This window comes from Ictidomys tridecemlineatus, chromosome 8 (genome assembly GCF_052094955.1).
Source record: "Ictidomys tridecemlineatus isolate mIctTri1 chromosome 8, mIctTri1.hap1, whole genome shotgun sequence".
NCBI classification, from domain to species: domain Eukaryota; kingdom Metazoa; phylum Chordata; class Mammalia; order Rodentia; family Sciuridae; genus Ictidomys; species Ictidomys tridecemlineatus.
Window position 1 is genome coordinate 138640694 of NC_135484.1, and position 19777 is coordinate 138660470.

The following is a 19777-nucleotide window of genomic DNA, read 5'->3' on the forward strand; positions in this document are numbered from 1 at the left end:
AATTTTTCATCTGTCAGAGTGGCAATGGTATAAAAGTTTGGTAATGCAGTTGATACTCTTACCTGTGGGTTCCACAAGTGAGAATTCAACCAAGCACAGATTGGAATATCTAGGGGAGAAAATTACATCTGTACCAGGTATGTTCAGATTTTCTTTTCTTGTCATTATTCCCTAAACAAATAGTAACAACAATTTACATAGCATTTGCATTGTATTAGGTATCATAAATCATTTAGAAATGACTTAAAGCATATGGAAGGCTGTATGTAGGTTCTCTGCAATATTACACCATTTTCACTAAGGGACTTTCGCGCCTTCTTCAATTTTGGTATCTAAGGGTGGATTCTGAAACCAACTGGGATGCTACTCACTTCTGTCAAATGCATGCCTTGTTCATGTACAATATTTATGGAAAGACAAATCATGCTTCTTCTAGAAAGCAGTTTTACGTTTTTTTATCAAGATAGAAATTACACATTCTCTATTTTTAACTCATTTTTATTGGTGCATTGTGTTTGTATATGTTGGTGGAATCTGTTGTTACATATTTGAACATGCACACAGTGTAGCAATATAATTTAGCTAATATTACCCCCAGCACTTTCCCCTTCCTCCAGATTTCCCACTTCTTGGCCCTTTCCTCTATTGATCTCCCTTAGATTTTGAGGAGATCAACTCCTACTTTTGTTTTCCTTTTTCCTCTCTAGCTTCTATATATGAGAGAAAACATATGACCCTTAACCTTCTGCTTGATTTATTTTGCTTAACATGAAGGTCTTTAGTTCCATCCATTTTTCTATAAATGTCAGAATATTTAATTTTTCTTTATTGCTGAATAAAACTCCATTTCTTTATATATATTATAAAACTCATATATGAGAGGAGTAGGGGGAGGATGGATATATATCCATCCCATTTTCTTTTTTTATACATCCATTGGTGGGCACCTAGGCTGGTTCCATAGTTTAGCTATTCTGAATTCTGCTGCTATAACATGGGTACATTTACTGTAGTAAAATGCCTTTAATTCTTCAGGGTAAAGAAAGAAGTGCTATAGCTTCTTCATATGGTGGTTCCATGCCTAGTCTTTTGAACAGCCTCCATGCTGATTTCCAGAGCAGATGTATTAATTTATAGTCCTACTAACAGTGTAAAATTGTTCCTTTTTCTTCACATCCTCTTTGGCATTTATTATTTATATGCTTGATAATGATCATTCTGACTGGTATGAAATGAAATCACAGTGTACTTTTGATTTCCATTTCTCTAATTGCTAATGATGTTGAACACTTTTTCATGTATTTTGTTGACCATTTGTATTTCTTTTTTTTTTTTTTTGAGAATCTGTTTAGTCCATTTGCCCATTTATTAATTGGGTTATTTGATTTTTTTTGGTCTCAAGTTTTTCGAGCTCTTTATATATTCTAAATATTAATCCTGTCAGAGAGTCGCTAGCAAAGATTTTCTTCCATTCTGTGAGTTCTTTCTTTGCCTTCCTAAGTGTTCCCTTTGCTGTGCAGAAGCTTTTAAATTTGATGCTGTCCCATTTATTAATTCTTGGCATTATTTCCTGAGCTTTCAGGGTTCTATTGAGAAAGTCACTGACTATACCTAAAAGCTGGAGCATTGATCCTACGTTTTCTTCTAGGAGTTGCATGGTGTATGGTCTAATTCCAAGGTCTTTGACCCATTTCAAGTTGATTTTTGTGCAGGGTAAAAGATAAGGGTCTACTTATTCTTCTAGATGTGGATAACCAGTTTTCCCAGCACCATTTGTTTAAAAGCTCTCTTTTCTCCAATGTATGTTTTTAGCACCTTTGTCAAGGATCAGATGACTGTATCTGTGTTGATTTGTCTCTGTGTCTTTATTGGTCTAGGTGTTTGTTTTTATGCCAGTACTACAGCTCTGTGGTTACTATAAACTTGAAGTCAGCTATTGTGATGCCTCCAGCCTCCAGCGTTGTTTTTTTTTCTTTTTTTCTTTTTTTTTCTTTTTTTTTTTTTTTTCGTGTGTGTGGGTGCTTAATATTGCTTTGGCTATTCTGGGTCTTATATTCATACAAATGAATTTAGGACTGTTTTTTCTAGTTCTATGAAGAATGTCATCAGTATTTTGATGGGGGGTTGCAGTGAATCTGGGAAAATACACATACTCTTTGACACAGAACTTATTTTTCCCATAAATATCTTAATGCAAGTATTCAAAGAGGTGTGGTATATTCATTATAATGTTGCATATAATTCCAGAACTGTTCATCAATAGAGGGCTGATTAAATAAATTATAGAACATTTATACTATGGAATACTAGCAGTTATGATGAACAGTTCTATACACCAATAAGTAAAGAAGGCAAAGATATTCTGAAAGAATCAAGTTATGCAACATTCTGCAGACTGTTATCCCATTTTGTGTTTGTAGAAACTTAAACTTTTTGTGCATAGAAAATATCTAAAAAAATACAAAGGAATTTATTAATGATTTAATTTTTGAAAATGCAATGTGAAAGCCATTATTTATTAGGGCCCTATTTGCAGGAAACAGCCTATGTAAGTAGATCAAATAGATCCTCTTCTGCTGACAGATAGAACTTATCCCACCATGAAAAACAGATATCAATAAATAAAAAAATAATAAAAATTTTAGCAAAATCAATTAGAATCTCTTGGGAGTCAAGACTAACATCTAGGTAGATGACTATTTCAGCCTAACAGAAATAGGGAGAAAATAGAGTTTTTGCAAAGACATTTTCTAAGACCTTATCCAATTCCATGCATGTAAATCCTCTTTTTTCTATTTACCAAAGTGATACATCATTGTCAAAATTTGGAAAATACCAATAAGCTCACATGGACTTTTTCTAAAGACTGCAAATTCAGACACAGATAACAGTTGTGAGATTATGTCTGAGATATAAATTGGTGGCCAAACTGATCATTGATTAGAATGAATTTGGAAATTATTTTTTGAACTTAATTATCTGAAAGGTAAACTGATGGATGGAGAATTGGAGGGTTTGTAAGAGTCTGGGAAAAGTCAAGGAGAACAAATCCAGCCATTCTTTGAAAAGAACTCTAACTTCTAGCCAGGATAGTCACATCCCCTACTAAAGGGAATCCTAACCCATCATTGCTTTAAACTTTGGAATAGAAAAGACTTCTAACTCCTTCATTTTACCATTGAGAAATCTGGGTTCAATTTATTCATCAATTCACTTTAGAAATGCAGATTTCCTAATGCAGTACTTATTCCATTTCTTGATACTGTACAGTGCAAGAAGAATACTAGACACTGCTCATTACTCACTGAAGAAATAAGTATTGCTTTCAGCAAACAAAGACAAGTCATGAGATAAAACTAGAATTGAAGAGTCACCTTTGAAGTGGTTTCAGGTCATTATTTTAATACTGTGTTCATGCAGAATCTGTTTTACATTCATTTGCAGACTTCAGATATCTAATTTCAGGGTGAAGTTTAGCAGAGTAACATTAGAGCCCTCTGAACTGTCTTTGGTTCGGAGCAGTGAGAGGTCTAAAAAGAATATCAAACTAAGTCTTCAACTTAAAAGCAACACTTATTTTTTTAATTAAAAAATCATCTGGTGTTATTTGAATCTTAACATATTTGTATCATGCTACTTAGTTAGAACTCTGGATATAGAAAATGGAGTCTGGATTGAAGTAGAGAGCAGAAATGAAAGCCAAGTAGTTAAGTAATAGTAGCCATGTGGGTGGGAGTAGGGCGGAGAACACAACACAGCCGAGACTACTCATTTTGGAAATTTCTCTTGACAGTAAATATTTCAGGAGCTTAGGAAACCCTTCTGAAATGTGGCCCTTACCAAGTTTTCCCCTGGATTCCTGGGGGTTAGGGGAATCATTAGAATCAGGATCTTCAAGCAGCATCCTACATACAAATGGGATTTGGGCACTAGGACCCTCAGGTCACATTTGCTGGGTTCCTGGTAACTGCTCTTGGGCTGTGGATTTCCCATTTGGTGTATCAGATAGAATCATCCAGGCTTGTGTTGCAATGGCAAATAACCTGACAATCTCTGTGATTTTAAGCCAACAAAAGTGTATTTCTCACTATGATCACTTGTGGATGGGGCATCTCCATGTCATTATAACACACCAAGTGAGGCTGCAGAGGCTCTACTCTCAGTTGTTCCTGGGACAGCCCAGGTTGCAAAGAAGAAAGCATCCCACCTGCTCAGAAGCAGTTATGAGGCCCTCTAGCTACAAGCGGGTAGAGGCATGGGCCTCTGGAAGGAGAGAGGAAGTGATATGGGGAGTGATGAATCTTTTCACAAGTCTAAAAGTCAAAGGCCCTGGCATACATAAGCGCTCTGCTGGGTGGTAATTCAGACTAGGTAGATTATAATTTCATAGGATATTTTGGATCCTAATATGGCATCTTACAAGCCCACCCCATGACGATAGCCCCTGTGGGTAGCATTGAGTATGATAGGGTTACTTTTCAGAGAGCCTCCTAACCGGAATTCAGGCCTCTCTAACCCCACCTTTCTCTTTTGTTTCCTTAGTGGTCCCTCTTCATGCTCTCCCCTTATGCTAAAAGGGATGCTTAGTTGATCTTTGGAAAGCTCAGCTTTGGTTACATTACACCCTTATTGAAATTTTTGGAAGTGGTTCATTGTCTGTGTTTTGCCACACAAACTGGAGGGACCAGCAGCCTCAGCATCCTGTGGGGTCTTGTTAAATCAGAATCTCAAGCCCCACCCCAGACCTATTGAATCACAATCTGAACTTCACAAGGTCCCAGGAGATGTGTATTACATTAAAGTCTGAAAAAGTACATACCCAGAACACTGTTTCTCAATTTAGTAGCACTCTGAATTACACAGAAAGCTATAAAACTTGCTAATACCCATTTCTCAGGGCTGGACTGGGGCTTTGCACCAAGATTTGAAAGCTCCTAGGTGACTATCAGAGTTTGAGAACAACACTGCTGTTCAGAAACTCAAGTGACATTCATGGCCAGCCTTACTTTGTCCCCCAGAACCTTCCCCCTTGCCATCTTTGAACCTAACTATGTTGGACTGCCCTCTGGTCCCCAAGTACACTCTGTACTTTTTTGTGGGAAGCATTAGGGAGCATTTTAGCATTATCAGAAGTCCCAAGGCATCATATACACCTTTTGTGTGTGGTGGTGGGGATCCCACCCAGGGTCTAATGCATGCCGAGCATGTACTGTACCCACAGTCCCCATATGCCTCTTCTAATGACTGGAGAGGGCTTAGAACAAACACATCTAAAGTTTACCTTGAAAATATCTTAGTTCAAGTCTGGAGCTACAAGTACATTCATTTGCTAAACTGTACATTAGTATTTTTCTGATTAATAATATTTAGATCTTAATTTCCCCAGACGATAGCCTAAGGAGGCCTCTCTGGTTTTTTCTTTATTGAACATTAAAAATAAAATGTAGATATTTGGGAGAGCATGCTTGGTTTTGTTTAATTAATTTTGAGGGGTCTTGTAAACACAAAAATAGAAAGTGTGCCCAGTGGTCATCTGCTTTTAATTATTTGTCAATTTTAATCATTGTGTCAGCTCGCGATTAGTGACACATATTTGAGAGATGCTCAAAACTAGGGACAGACATAAAGACTCTTGACCTTTTAAATATCTTTCCTGCTAAAATGAGGTTGGGACGTGGGCCAGGCTGGCAGTTCACAAAAAGCCCCACCTTTTTTGGAGAGGACTCCCCTGTCCCCACTGCTCCCACTGTCCCAGTGCTTTCCTTGCCAGGGGTATTTCTTTCCCAGATGACCCCAGAAGAGCATAAATACTTTCCTCCACGTTTTTATTCAAGCAAGCTGTTAATTTTCAACAAGACTTTTATGAGCACAGCAAATAGCAGTTGTTTTTCCATGTGAACATTAAATAAGATTTGAGGTATGAAGAGCTTAGCGCCTAGGGCCCAGAAGGATCCACAGGATTTGGTGGACTGGAGCAGACAAATGGCCTGCCAGGCTGCGACAAGCATGCAGTCACCATGGGCACCAGCCTGGGAGGCACAGATGCACTAAGTCTTTGGGATTACCTGGGCTCTGCCCCGAGCAGCCCCCGGAGAGTTAGAGCCCCGAGTGCACCTCCATCTGCAAAGGCTGTTGGTCAAACACACGGAAACCTGGTATTAGTGGCCTTCGCCTGAGCCACCATAAGTCACCACTCCCTCGGGGCTGCCACTGCACATGGCCTCTGCACAGCCTAGAGATGCAGGACACGTCATGGGAAGCATGCATTCAAGAGTCATGTCACGTCAATATGAATATGAATAAAGCACACACTGGTGCCCCAAGACGTCACATCATCTTGGGACAGGTGCACAGTAGAGGCTACTAATGAGTGTCAGAAGCCGGTGACAGCTTCTGTCTCACAATTAGTTGTTCCAAGTGCTGAGATCAAGGACCCACGGTTTCATTGCTAGCAGTCCCTTTGCTTTCACCATCTCTCACTTCTTCCTTAAAAGAACAGTAAAGATGGTGGAAAATTAGTCATTAAAATGAAATAAAAGCAGGGAGTGGTAAACTCAGTCAGCTCTAAGATAATGTGAGCAAAAGGACCAATGGAAATGTCTCTGTTCTGATAACTTTAATACTTTAATACATTGTTCTCTGATGGGCTGCTCATGGCGTGTGGCTGAGCTGTGGAACCTTTTGTTACTCACTTTCATTAACATATAGTAAATATTAAAATAGATCTTGGGAGCAGTAATGTAGATGGAATATAGATGGTGGCTTATCAGATACAAAATATAGCACTCTGCATTTATGTGTGTGTTTACTCTATTTTCAAACTTCTTTTGTCCTTTTTTTAACCTGGTCTATCCTTTCTCAAACTTCTGTTTTGTTGTACTGTTGTTCTCGACATCTCCTGGGCTAACTTTTTTATTTTGGAATGGAGATTGATCCCAGGGGTATTTTAACCACTGAGCCACATTGCCAGCCCTTTTTTATATTTTCTTTAGAGACGGGGTCTCACTAAGTTGCTCAATGTCTCACTGCTAGAGCTGGCTTTGAACTAGTAGTCCTCCTGCCTCAGCCTCCCAAGCCACTGGGATTACGGGTGTGTGCACCACCTCGCCTGGTGCTATGGGGGTAACTTCTAAAAAATATCCAAAAGGTTAGTCCTTTGAAAACCAAGGGTGCATATCATCTTCAAATGTTTTGTTGAGGGTTTATCACCCAAACAGCAAAGTAAAAAACAGTTTAGCCTCTTTTTCTCTGCTAGAAATTATTGTATACTAGAATGCCAGAAAGTAAAGTATTTCCGAGTATTCTGTTGGCAAAATATATTCTCAAACAGATGACTAGTAGCATTTTTCCACAATGTTAAAAAATAATACTTTGAGTGGGGGCCAGTGGGTGCAAAAGTAATGACATCTATTTTAATCATGATCAGTTAATTATTCTATGAGATACAAGCTCTGATTGCTTCAATATTTTTATTTATGAGAATTAATACAGGAAACTTTATATTGTTTATCTTTCTATAGTATTATGTGTGCTTTTTGCCTTAGTAAATAGAGAAGATGAAATGTAGCTTTAATCTTTGTTTGATGATAGAAATGTATATCTATTAAGCTAAAATTATGAGTGTTTCTAGAATTTGGCAGAAAGGCAATTCACTAATAAATTGGTGAAGGTCAATTTTTAAAACTATAGAAGGAATAGGAGATCTGGGCCACTGTTAGACTGTCCCTAAGACTTATTAGGAAGTTGTTATCTTATTTATTTAAAAATGCTCAATCTGACATTTACTAAAAATGATACAAGGCAGCTTAAAGTTGTCCCAAGATCTTGGTTACTGAGGTTTTATAGTTAATTACGATTTGTCATGAATTTATTTTAGGTTTCCTTTCGCTTCCATGCACTGCCATGTCCCCAAACATTTTAGGCTGGGAGAAGGAGGAGTGATTATCCCAGGCCAGGAGGCCTGGGGATGGACAGGCAGTTCAGCTAGAACATCTTGACCTACCTGTCCTAACCCTCTGGGATGTCTCTGTCCTCACAGTCACTGGGGATACCATAAAATTCACAGGAGGGGCCTTTGGTGAGCCTAAGAGTCCCTTAAAGTCAGGCAGCTCCTCTGCTTCTATGCAAAGTTGGCCAAAAAGGCCTGTCACCAGGGCTTCAGAAGGCACAGGTCCTAATGTTCTGTCATCCTGTATCCCAGGATTCTCCTATAGAGATTCTGCCACTCCCAGAAGATGCTGTTCAGATTCGGGCTCCCACACACAGTGGTTCAGTTTTGTAGATATCAGCTCTTTGGTGTTTATGAGGGTATCTTCTCAAGCCTGAAAACATTCACAGGCAAGATTTTTGCATGGAAACAAATTATTTTTCTTATAATTCTCATTAAGTAAAATTCAGATAGTTTTCAAAGCTTACATAACCATGCAATGTAATGGATTCTGTGTTGGTTCCAAAGAATGAGGTTGTGACATGAATCTCCCGTAGCCCCCAAGATGGGAGATTTGCATACTATGCTTTGATTCTGAAGCCATAAACATAACTGGAGTTAAATATCAGATCCATTAGACAGGTTTTTATTGTGTGCTTACTTTGAGCTAGGAGCTAACGTCCCTGCCTTTATGTTGCTTAAGATTCAATGTGTTGATTTGTAAAATAAAGTTTGTGGACCCCCAGTGGTCTCTGGAGGCTGACTAGTGGTGGGTGATTGTTTGCAGTTTGATAATTTTAGTGGGAATGTGAAATAAAAGATTAATTGTGATTTTTGCAGAAACCCCATTATATTCTTAGTAAAAGATTTATAGTTGGTATTTGTTTTCTGCCACAATTCTATTTGTCTACATTTTCTAAATTTCTTCTGGCTAAATTTGATTTCATCCCTACTCATGGCCTCCCCTCCTTTCACCACATACACCCCCAGGTTGGTGAAGGTCTTCAGGACATGTGGGGAAGGCACTCTCAACCTCATCACCTGCTCATATCACCTTAGTCATAAGTGTTCAGACCCAAGCCTGAGAGTCCCTTAAAGTAGACAGCTCCTCTGCTTCGATGCAAAGGTGGCCACAAGGGCCTGTCACCAGGGCTTCTGAAGGTTCAGGTCCTAATGTTCTGCCACCCTCTATCCCAGGGTTCTCGAATAGAGATCCTGCCGCCCCCAGGAGATGCTGTGCAGATTCGGGCTCCTGATTTTCCCATCTAAGATTCCTCCAAACCTCTGTAGCCTTCTGGCTTGAGCCTCCTACTCTGCCTCTACTCAGCTTCTTCTCCTCCTCTCTGCCCCTGTCCCCCCATCCCCCTTCTTCCCCGGGCACTCCTCCCTTGGGTGATGCAGTATTCTTCTTCTTGTGGGTGATGCAGACAGAGTGATACACTACCCTGGTCAAATCGTTCTTATGATGAATGACTTAGTCCATTCAGGCTGGTATAATGAAGTGTCATTGCCTATATAGCTTATAAATAACAAAAATGTATTTCTGATGATTCTGCAGGCTGAGAAATTCAAGATCAAGGTGCTAGGAGATTTGGTGTCTGCTGAAGGGGCCCTGTGTTAGTCCACTTTTTGTCACTGTGACCAAAGTACCTGAGAAAGTGTCTATTTTGGCTCATGGCTTCAGAGGTTCATTTCATGGTCAGCCAACTTTGTTGCTCTGGGCCTGAGGTGAGGCAGAACATCAAGGCTGAAGGGTGTGGCATAGGAGAGCTGCCAGTTCATGGTAGCCAGGGAGCAGAGAGAGAACAAGAGAAAGACAGAGAAAGGGGACAGGGACAACATATAATCCCCAAGCTCATACCCCACTGACCCACTTCTTCCAACCATGCCCTCCTGCCTATAGTTACCACTCAGTAGCCCATTCAAATTATTAATCTGTCAAATAGATTGCTCTCCTTATGGAGTCACAGCTCTGGTAATCTAATCATTTATCTCTGAACACCCTGCATGGCCCAGCACATGAGTTTTAGGGGATACATCTCATATCCACATCATAATAGGTGCATTTCCTGGTTCATAGATGGATGTCTTCACTGTCCTAACATGGCAGAAGGAGTGGGGATCTTTTATAAGGGCACTATCCCTTTCATGAAGACTCTGCCCTCATGACCTAATCACCTCCCAGGGGCTCCACCCCCTAACACCATCACCTTGGGGCTAGGATTTCAACATATGAATTAGGGGTGGGGGAAGAACAAAAGTATTCAGGGATTGCAAAGGGGATTAGGTGTTGCGCATTTGCAGTGAGGACTGTCTTGGTCACTATTTGGGGAACATTTAGTTAGAAGGATGTAATTATCTTCAGATGTATTTTGTCTTATTTACATGTTAATATTCACATGTGCTAAATTTGCTTTTCCATTAGTGATTGGATCAGTGTTTCATAATCATTCATTGAAGTCCAGAAAAGGAAAATAATATGCAAATGCTGGAACTCAAATCAACATGCAAGTGGTAGTAGTTAACAGGCTTCTAATGTGACTGTAAATTGTAAATCTGCAAGTGTGATGATTTTTCAAAAGCAGACAAAAAAGAAAAATATAAATAGAAAGTGTGATAAAGAACATCTGAAAATTTGAACTTACTTGCAATGGGGAACCATTCAACTCTAGCCCTTGGTAATTGTCTGGTATGGAATTCTGTTAAATAGTTTTCTCATCTGTAAATGGAGATAATTGAACTCATCCTCAGAGTTATTGTGAAGAATAAATGAGTTAAATGTGTACAGAATGCTTAGGTGCACATTTATGTGCTATGTTATTATAGTATTATGATAGTATCTATTAACATAAAGTACAGTGATGCCTTTATTACCTATTGGGATTTCTAGAACAGATTAAAATAATAGTGTTTTAGTGCAAAAGTGGTGAATATTGTCATTAATGGTGAGGAAGTGAAAAAAACTGTATGTAGCAGTATCTTAGTTTGAAAAGTTGGTACAAGTTGCCATCCAGCTAAATAAATTATAAAATGAATAACAAATATAGTTTGAAACATGAAACTCCCACTTTAAAAAAAATCCAGAATGGTTAATATTAGCAAATCCATATGTTTCAATTTAACATTATACTCAGAGAAAAAGCAGAGTGAGTTATTGGCAAAATTCCTCTGCAAAGTGACAGCGCAGAGGCCGCATGCACAGGTTGCAAACAGAGCAGTTGTAATCAGTAGTGTGTCAGCAGTCACTTGGCATTCCGCAGAAGCCACAGGGCACACCTCTTTACACAGACGAGGTGGGTGTCTGCAGAGGCGCTCCATAACCTCTGTTGTATTTATCCCCCAAACCCAAGCTATGGAGTGACTTCTGCCATCTAAGTCATCAATACCCCCAGGGGTGCTACAGAAGGAAGGAGTGCACCGAGAGCATTGCCAACAGCTCTCTGCATGGCCAGAAGGAAGAGGCTCCTGCCCCAACGCCAAGCCATACATCTAGTCCAGGAGGATAGACTAGATGCTGTCTGTTAGGGTGCCCATGAGAAATTGTACCTGGAGTGTGACTATCCAGTGCCCTGAGCAGAGTGGGACAGGGCACACACTTCCCTGTTCTATACCAGTGCTTGTGACTGCGGAAGGCAACTTTGGGTGATCACATGGAATTCGTTTACTTCTTTTAATTTGTATTAAGATATTACTTATGTAAAGTGCACCTATCTTACTCATTCAGTTCGATGAATTGTAACAATTATTTATAACACTTTCCAAACAAGACATAGGACCTTTCTGTCACCACAGGAAGTCCCCTCACGCCCCTTTCCCACTAGTCCCTCTTCTCACACCACCTGGCAGAGACAACAGATGACTTCCTGACTCCTGACACCATCAAGTAGTTTCGCCTCTTCTGCTTCATCAAAGCAATTTCACCTTTTCACCCCATGAATTTTGAAATGAGAGTCAAGATAGTATTTCCTTGTGACAGTGACCCATGCCAATAGTGAGCTTCTCCATGGAGAACTGAACAAGATACAGAGATGTAGTCAGTATTTTGAATAGTACGAATCTGTCATGGAAATGTCACTTTAAACTTTCAAAGCAGGATGACAGAATTTCATCCCCCCCAAAAAAGCAACTAGACCACGGAGTTCACTGCTTGATCCCTGTAAATTTTCGTCTTTCCCTGTTTCTCTTTGCTCATTTGAGAGTAAATCGGGAAGCATTAAAGGTCAAGAGTTGCTAACTGCCTCAGACAACATGGAGAATCGTGTTGTGGAAACAAGTGATCAGGGAATCAATTAAACAGTCTACCCACCACTGCCTCCCTCCCAAGTCACACACAGTTCACCTTCTTTCTCTGGAGTGTGGGGTGTTTTCTGCTCAAGGGCTTAAAAACCTGACTCCAGAGGTAGTTTCCACTGGAAAATCTAGCTGTGACCTGCATTTTGGTCCCCACGCCTACTAGTATCCAACCAAGGTACTGAACTTGGGCCAATGGTGGTTATTGCTTTTTAGGATTTTTATTCTGCTAGACATGGAGTAGGGGTTACAGTCACAGTTAACATTGATAAGGCTCACTCCGTGCCTCATGCTCTTCTCTAAGAGTCACTGTGTCCCAACTCCTTCCTGTAACATTCCTGAAACCCTGTGATGTGGGTCCCGTTGCTGTCCCCAGTGTATACTGAGGAAATTAAGTCAGGGGAGCTCAGGGACCTGCCCTAAGCCATACATGCATCAGACCAGCAATTCTAGGGCCTATGGGTGTGTCCTGACCCCAGTGTGAATATAAAAAGCAGAAAGCAGACCCAGGGGAGAAGCTCACTGTCCCTGGGCAGTATAGACACTGTGCTGCAAGGTTTTTGCTGGTGACAACCAAAAAATAGTCACTTTACAAATGGCTGCATTTTTATTAATTCTTTTTAAAAATCACTAGATAATATCAGCTCAGGTGTATGAGAGATGCCAAGAGACCCTGGTCTAGCCTAAGAGGTCATGAGTTCATCCAGCTTGGCAAGTTACAAGAGCAGAAGATAGATTCCTCCTGTTAAAACCAAAGTGCCAAGGGTCTTCACCCTTCTGGATCCTTGGGGCGGCTCCCTCCCCACCCCTTCTGTGCCCCTTCCTGGCTCCCTCCGTGTTTATCCTGCCACAGGAGACTTGGGTGGAGAAGCCTGGCTGTGGCTGCTCTGCTCCCTGGTGGACAGGCCTGCCTGGCACCCCAGAGGCACTCTGTGGGTCCCCACCTCTCCCAGTGCTGATTCTCTTTCCCCTGGCAAATGTCGCTTCCTTGAGGGGCTGCTCTTGGTTTCACTTCCCTCCCCTTTCTCCCTTGTTCAGGGACAGTTCCTGGCTGTGATTCTGAAGCCAATTTTCTTCTGACCCTAGGGCTCGCATCTCCCACTGCTGCTGGATAATCTGCCTGCACCTGGCATTAACTGTGGATAAAATGGGGCTCACTGTGAACCATCAGACTTCTCTTTCTAAACCTGGTCTTGGGACCTCAGCATCACCTTCCTGCTCCCTCCCAGCTACTCACTTTCATCTGCCTCTTTCCTCCTTTAGCTGGATAGTCAGCCTAGGGCACCCCGTACTACCTCCTCTTTACCCACTGCTTTCCAAATCTCCTCTGCTGTCTCTGCATTTGTCTCCTTTCATTTATCCTAAATGTGGCTGTCCAGCTAGTCTTAGAGGGCAGACGCAATGCCTCTCTGCAAGAATGCATGGTGCTTTTTCATTCTCCCTACCTACCCTAGTGGTTTGGTCCAATGCTCAAGGCCCTGTTGGTACCACTGTATTCTCCAAGCCGTTTCCTCCTTTCACAGCCTCTGCCCAATCCATTTGGAATGTTTCCACTTTGTAAATGCCCACCATGCCCCCCAAACCTGAACTCACACTTACCCCCCAGAGTCCCCATCTCTGCTTTGTGAGTTCTTGCCCAACTTTCATTGCCCATCTCAAGGGCCACTGCCAAAGCCACGCTTTATTTCCCAGTCTTTCGTTCTTCTCCTTCCCCCTGGACTTCAGTCACTCTCTGCAGTTCGCCCCACACAGTTCTGTCACTACATCTTCAGATCTCAGATGTACCAAATGTTACTGAATGAAACAACCAGGACTGCATTTAGACGAGGCCTCCATGAGACTTGGATGCAGTATTGGAAGTCTTAGTCTTCTGTGACTGTTAGTAGTGCACTTGTCTTCTTCTTTCCAGGAGATGGCAGCTCTCTTAGGCCAGTGGTCAATAACTCTTGAATTAAACCTGGTCAGTGCTGTCCCTGTAATTTCGGGGTCTCCTCCCCGTTCCACTGTGGGGATTGACTGAGTGGTAACTGAAGGCAGGTGGGGTGTGGATGGAGGGGTGGGTCCCTGGGGGTATAACTTTGTGTCTGGCCAGTGGAGCCTCTTTCTGCTTTCTGATCATCATGTGAGCTGCTTCCCTCAGCCGCACTCTTCTACCATGACGTTCAGCCTCACTGTGAGCCCTGAGGAATGGAGCTGGCTATCTATGGATGAGACCTCTGAAACCATGAACCTTCAAATAACCTTCTTCTCCTCCAAAATTATTCTGGTCAGGTCTTTTAGTCAGAGCAGAGAAAAAGATGACTAAAGCACAACCTGGGCTACTTACCCTGCCGAGGAGTCCTGACATCAACCCAAGATACATCAACTGTTGGGTTTCCAACAAGGGAGACTTTATTTAGCTGTCTAAATGGAGTCTTGAGCTGCTAGCCAGAACAAGCCAATTGCTAACTGTGGGCCTCATTTTAACCTTCTGTGTTGTTCCTTCTTGTTGATAGAAGATAAATGCATTCAGCAACTACTATTAATTCTGTCACTACATCTTCAGCTCTGAGATGTACCAAATGTTACTGAATGAAACAACCAGGACTGCATTTAGACGAGGCCTCCATGAGACTTGGATGCAGTATTGGAAGTCGCAGTCTTCCCATCCATGCATGAAGCTCCTGTTGTTCCCATGGCAGTCAGCAGATCCATAATCGAGACTGAGCAGATACAACTCAGCTTTCCCCAGCATGCCTTCATGAACCAAAATGTCTTGTTTTTATTTTAACAGAGGCACGATCAGCCCGGTGCCTGTAAGTGCTTACTTGTTCTTAACTCACGCCTATTCTTTTCTGTGTCCTTTTTCCACTCTCTTTTATTAGGGACCTGCTGGATATCATCACCTTGTTGCCATATTTGCTGAAAGAAATGAATGTGCCCATGCAGTTTCCTGTCAGTCCCTGTCTAGAGTTAGCAGCATGGGCCGACTCCAAGCCATGCTGGTGATGCGGGCTTTACTCATAAAAGCAGCCTCTCATTACCAGTTGGGGAACAGCCATTATTCCAATATTACATGGATTTAAAAAGCAAATTCAGCATCTGAGAATAAAGTGGCATCAGGGCCCTCTGACAAGCTGCTAAGCATCAGAAAACTTTGATACTAATTCAGACTTTATCGTGCATGAGCACGTGACCTAAGAGAAGGCACACATGAGTACAACTGGATTAGAAGCAATTTAGGTGATTTATTCCAGCCCACCTGCTCAGACTTGCTCAAAGTCACCCAGAATCCTTGGTGGGAAAGCCAACACTAGTACCCAGGTCTCCGTGGGTACAGTCCAAGACTGGGTAGCATCAATTTCCCTCTTGTTGAACATTGCCAAATGCTAGGGTACTTCTGAGGACTACGAATTATTCCTTTCCTGATTCCCAGGAAATGGAATGGCCTGCAGAGAGCATATGCCAACGCACTCTGAAGCACTGCCCTAATGAGGTAGAACAGCTCACTTTCTATCCCTGGCACACATCTCACAGAGCCCCTGCCATATCCTTTGTTGGACTTGAGGGCCCAGAGATGAATGAAGCCCAGGCACCTCGCATTCCAAAACCAAACCAAACGTTGGTACGTAGGTGGGACACAGCTATGGGAGCCTGGAGAAGGAAGGTAGCAGCCATCAACTCCATGTTACCATTCACAAATATGGGGTATTATTTGTTAATGGTAACATGTGTCTCACAGGGAGGGCAACATTGGGATTGAACCTGAAGGAACGAACAGGAATTTCCCAGGTGGACCCGAGGGGAGGAGGTTGTAGGGAGAATGAAAATGAGCAGGCCTTGGATGGTATGGTGTGTTTATAGAGCAGTGGACGATCTGGCATAGTGGCAAAATGCCAGCATGGGAGAGCTCCATACGTTGTCCTGGGGATAATAAACAGTCACTCTAGAAAATAATGGCTTAATTTTGGGGGAACTCATCCCTTAGATTTGCTCAGGATGTGATTTCTTTTTGGTTTGAGCCTGAACCTACATTTGCATTGGATCAATTATTGTGTTGTGGTTGCTTCTGGCCTAATTGCACTGTCAGGATGTGAGGTCACAGGGGTCTGCCCCTGGCCAGCTTGTGGTCATTTATCAATAGCTCCTAAATGATCAGTCAGCTTCAGCTTGTCCTGTGGTCTGCTAGGTGGGAATACCCAGCCATGCCCCCTGTGAGGGAATGGGCTAAAAAGGGGCCCAGTCATTAGGACTTTGGTTTATTTCAGTGAAATCGGTAAGTACCAACTGAACACAAAACCTCTGGGCAACCCAAACAGGCTTTCTGCCGAAGCTGACCTCAGGGCACCCCCTCAATCCTATACCCACTCCACTCCTTCCTTATTAAAGACTAGTGTATCACATTTCTAAAACCAGGTAATTAGTCATTGCCTGCCTTAAGGGGACACTGCCTTGCTTGCTCTGCATGATAGCAAACAAGTCTTGAAGAAACTTTGTGTCAGAGATAGGAATTCCATGGTCATTTATGGTTGCTTCATTAGTTAGGAGTCTCTACTCTTTTATGAGGAGAAGCATTTTCATTTCTCTAAGTACCTGTTTGCTTTGGCTGGGCTGGAAATTGAAGGTAGTAGGAGGCGTAGAACGGAACAGAAGATGGAGGTGAAGCCAGAGATGCTGAAAGCAGACCCCATATTCAGGACCTGGGGCAAGTTGGAAGTCCCCAAGCAGAGACAGTGCTGCGCCTGGGCTTTTCCACCCCAGCTACAAATACCCCCACACCTGGAGGACAGAGAAAGTGGTGGCGTTAACTACCTTAGAGGGACATATTGGTAGCTGTATTTTGAAAATTTCAGGTTCATCAACCAGATGAGGAAATTCTGATGTGCACAGTGAGCTTTTTAAAGAATTTTTTTTTTGCTGTATTTCTGACTTGTATCAATTGGACACTCGTATTTGAAAAGTATTCTTTTGGTGTAAATTTCTTAGACTTAAAAAAAAAAGCAAATAAATCTCGAAAGATGCCGCATTATTGTGGGAGAAACAATTGAGACCTAAAGAAAATCCTGATTCCCTGTCAATGTTCCAGAATTTGTGTGTGTGTGTGTGTGTGTGTGTGTGGTGGGGGGGTCATTGGGATGTAATTCAGATATAAGGAAGATTCGGGGCCTAGCCCCAGGGGAGATTTTCAGCCATGAGTTTCATCTTCAACCCTTGTTGGCCAAGTGGATTTTCAAGCCATCAGTGAATACTCATGGTAACCAGCACCCCTCAGCTTGCCCAGGATGAGAGAAAAATCCCTCAAAATCAATCATTTCCTGTGGGCCTTTAAGGCTTCTTGTGTGAAAGGCACACATCACCCATGTGGGCTGTTTTCACTTAAAATGCCTGGCTGCTGCTGGTCAGCCCAGGCCCTGGTCTCCTAAGAAGAACGGTTGACCCCGGATGAGGCGGTCCTTCTCACCAGCAGGCTCTGGTTGTTCTACACAGAAACAGGAAGGCTTTTGGGCCTTTGGGGCCTCCCAGTCTAACCCCGTTCATACTGTCTACCACTAGCACCCCCCGTGTGACATGGACAGAGTAACATTGCTGTGTGGTACAGTTGTCAAAGCCATGTTCCTTGCATGGTTAGATGATCCACTGTGTAGATCACCGACTGTGATGAGCCTGCTATTCCAGGAAAGTCAATGGCATTGCTAAATGGGACTCTGTCTTTGTATGGTGAACTTAAGAGTCAGTTAGAACTTCTGCTCAGGCCAGCACAGAGTAATGGGGGTTGGATCTACTTCCCATCCTAACTGAATAACTACACAAAATATACGAAACCATGCAGGACAGTTGTCCCTGCAGGAGGGCACAATGGAGGGGAGCCTGGAGAGGGTTTCCAGGACACAGCACAGGGAGAGGACTTGGGTGGAGCCCTGCGGTCCATAAGTCCAGGAGACCAGGATGTGGGAAACCAAAGCAGCTGGAAGTCACCTGGCAGAGCACTGGAGAAGCAGAGCTGCTCAGAGAGAGAGCACCTGCCCTTGCAAGATCTGCATCACCACCCCTACCTGTCTTCAGCTGGGCATGACCAGCATATCTGTGTGGGCCTGTGCTCACAGAGCACCCAGGAAGGAACCACCAGGAAGGAACAGGCAGCTCATAGTGGGAGACCTTCGGTAGGTACTCAGAAGGGCATTGCCTCAGTAGTAGGAGAAAGCCCTAGACCAAGGGCTGCCCCTGAGGACAAGTCTACAAGTCTTGGAGAAACACCCAGTTCTAGGATAGGCCCCTACATGTATGGGATGAATCCAGAGTATCTCAGAGCACCAGAAAACAAGAAGGAGCTCTAAAATGCCACAGTGCTGAGCTAGGGTGAGGGGTAGTCAAAGGGGCACAGGAGCCAATTGAAAAGAGCATCAGTAGCCAAAACTGGTTTGTGAAACAATATAAATAATGTAATGGATTGTCTATTTACAAAATAAATATCCATGAGTCCATACTGGTACAAATAAATGATCAATTGGTGAATAAATGAAGAACAGAAAAATCTTCCATACAGAGGATTTATATTCTGCCCTCAAGAAAGTGGACTACAACTCCCCACCCCTTTAGTTAGGCCATGCATAGTAACTTCCTTCCCTGCTGTATGGAAAGGAGGGGGAATGGTAATACTTCACAGTGGAGACACCTGACAGACACTGCCCACCAGCTGACCAAGGTCAAGATCAGCACAAGCCATGAGGATAGTGCATACCCTTACCATGATCCGATGAGAATAGAACTTACCCTCTGTGATCTTCCTCCAAAAAACCCATAACCCAAATCTAACAAGGAAACATTAGCAGACAAATCCCAATTGAGGGACATTGAACAAAATACCTGACCAGTATTGCATAAATAGTCAGTGTCTTCCACAAAAAAGGAAGTCTGAAAACCCCCAGCTAGGAGACATGATGACTAAAGGCCTGTGGTGTCCTGGATGGGATCCTGGAACAAAAGGGACATTAGGGAAAATGAACAAAATCTGTATCAATTAAAATAATTGATAGTGTTTCACTAGTTGTGAGAAATATACCAGACTAAAGTGAGATGTTAATAATAGGGGAATCTGTATGTGGGGGCAGAAAAATCAGGCCATCCCACGTTTTAAGCTTGAGCTATCCCTTATCCTGTCTCTGGGAGCCTCCTATTTTCCTGTGACTGGCATGTGGGATGGCAGTGTCCTGAGGGAGAGGCTGGAGACGGGGTAGCCAGCACCAGCCTCCATGGCTGCCCCACCTGTTGTTAGCCCTGCTGAGGTTCCATCTCTTCAAAAACTGAAATATGCAATATTCCTGCTTTTCCTTTGAGACACCTGGGACTCCAAGAAGTGAATTCATTCCTCCACTCACACAGCTAGAACGTGGCAGAGCCAAGGTTCCAATAAAGACCGAGAAGGCTGCCTGACTGCTGTAGCTCCTGCCTCTCCCCCAGCTCCCTGCCCACCTGTCTGAGTCCTTGCATCCTTACTTCGGGATCCTGAACAGCTCAGCTGCCCTGGGAGAGCACCTGCACTCACTCTGCCCATTCGCTGGCACTGCTGTGGTCAGACACCCT

The 19777-nt window shown here is 42.7% G+C and overlaps 1 protein-coding gene across 10 annotated transcripts in view; it reads left to right on the plus strand.

Moving 5' to 3' along the window:
* Fars2 (phenylalanyl-tRNA synthetase 2, mitochondrial) overlaps positions 1-19777 on the plus strand; it is a 491273-nt gene that overhangs the window by 409888 nt on the left and 61608 nt on the right. The gene's annotated exons all lie outside the window — the stretch shown is intronic.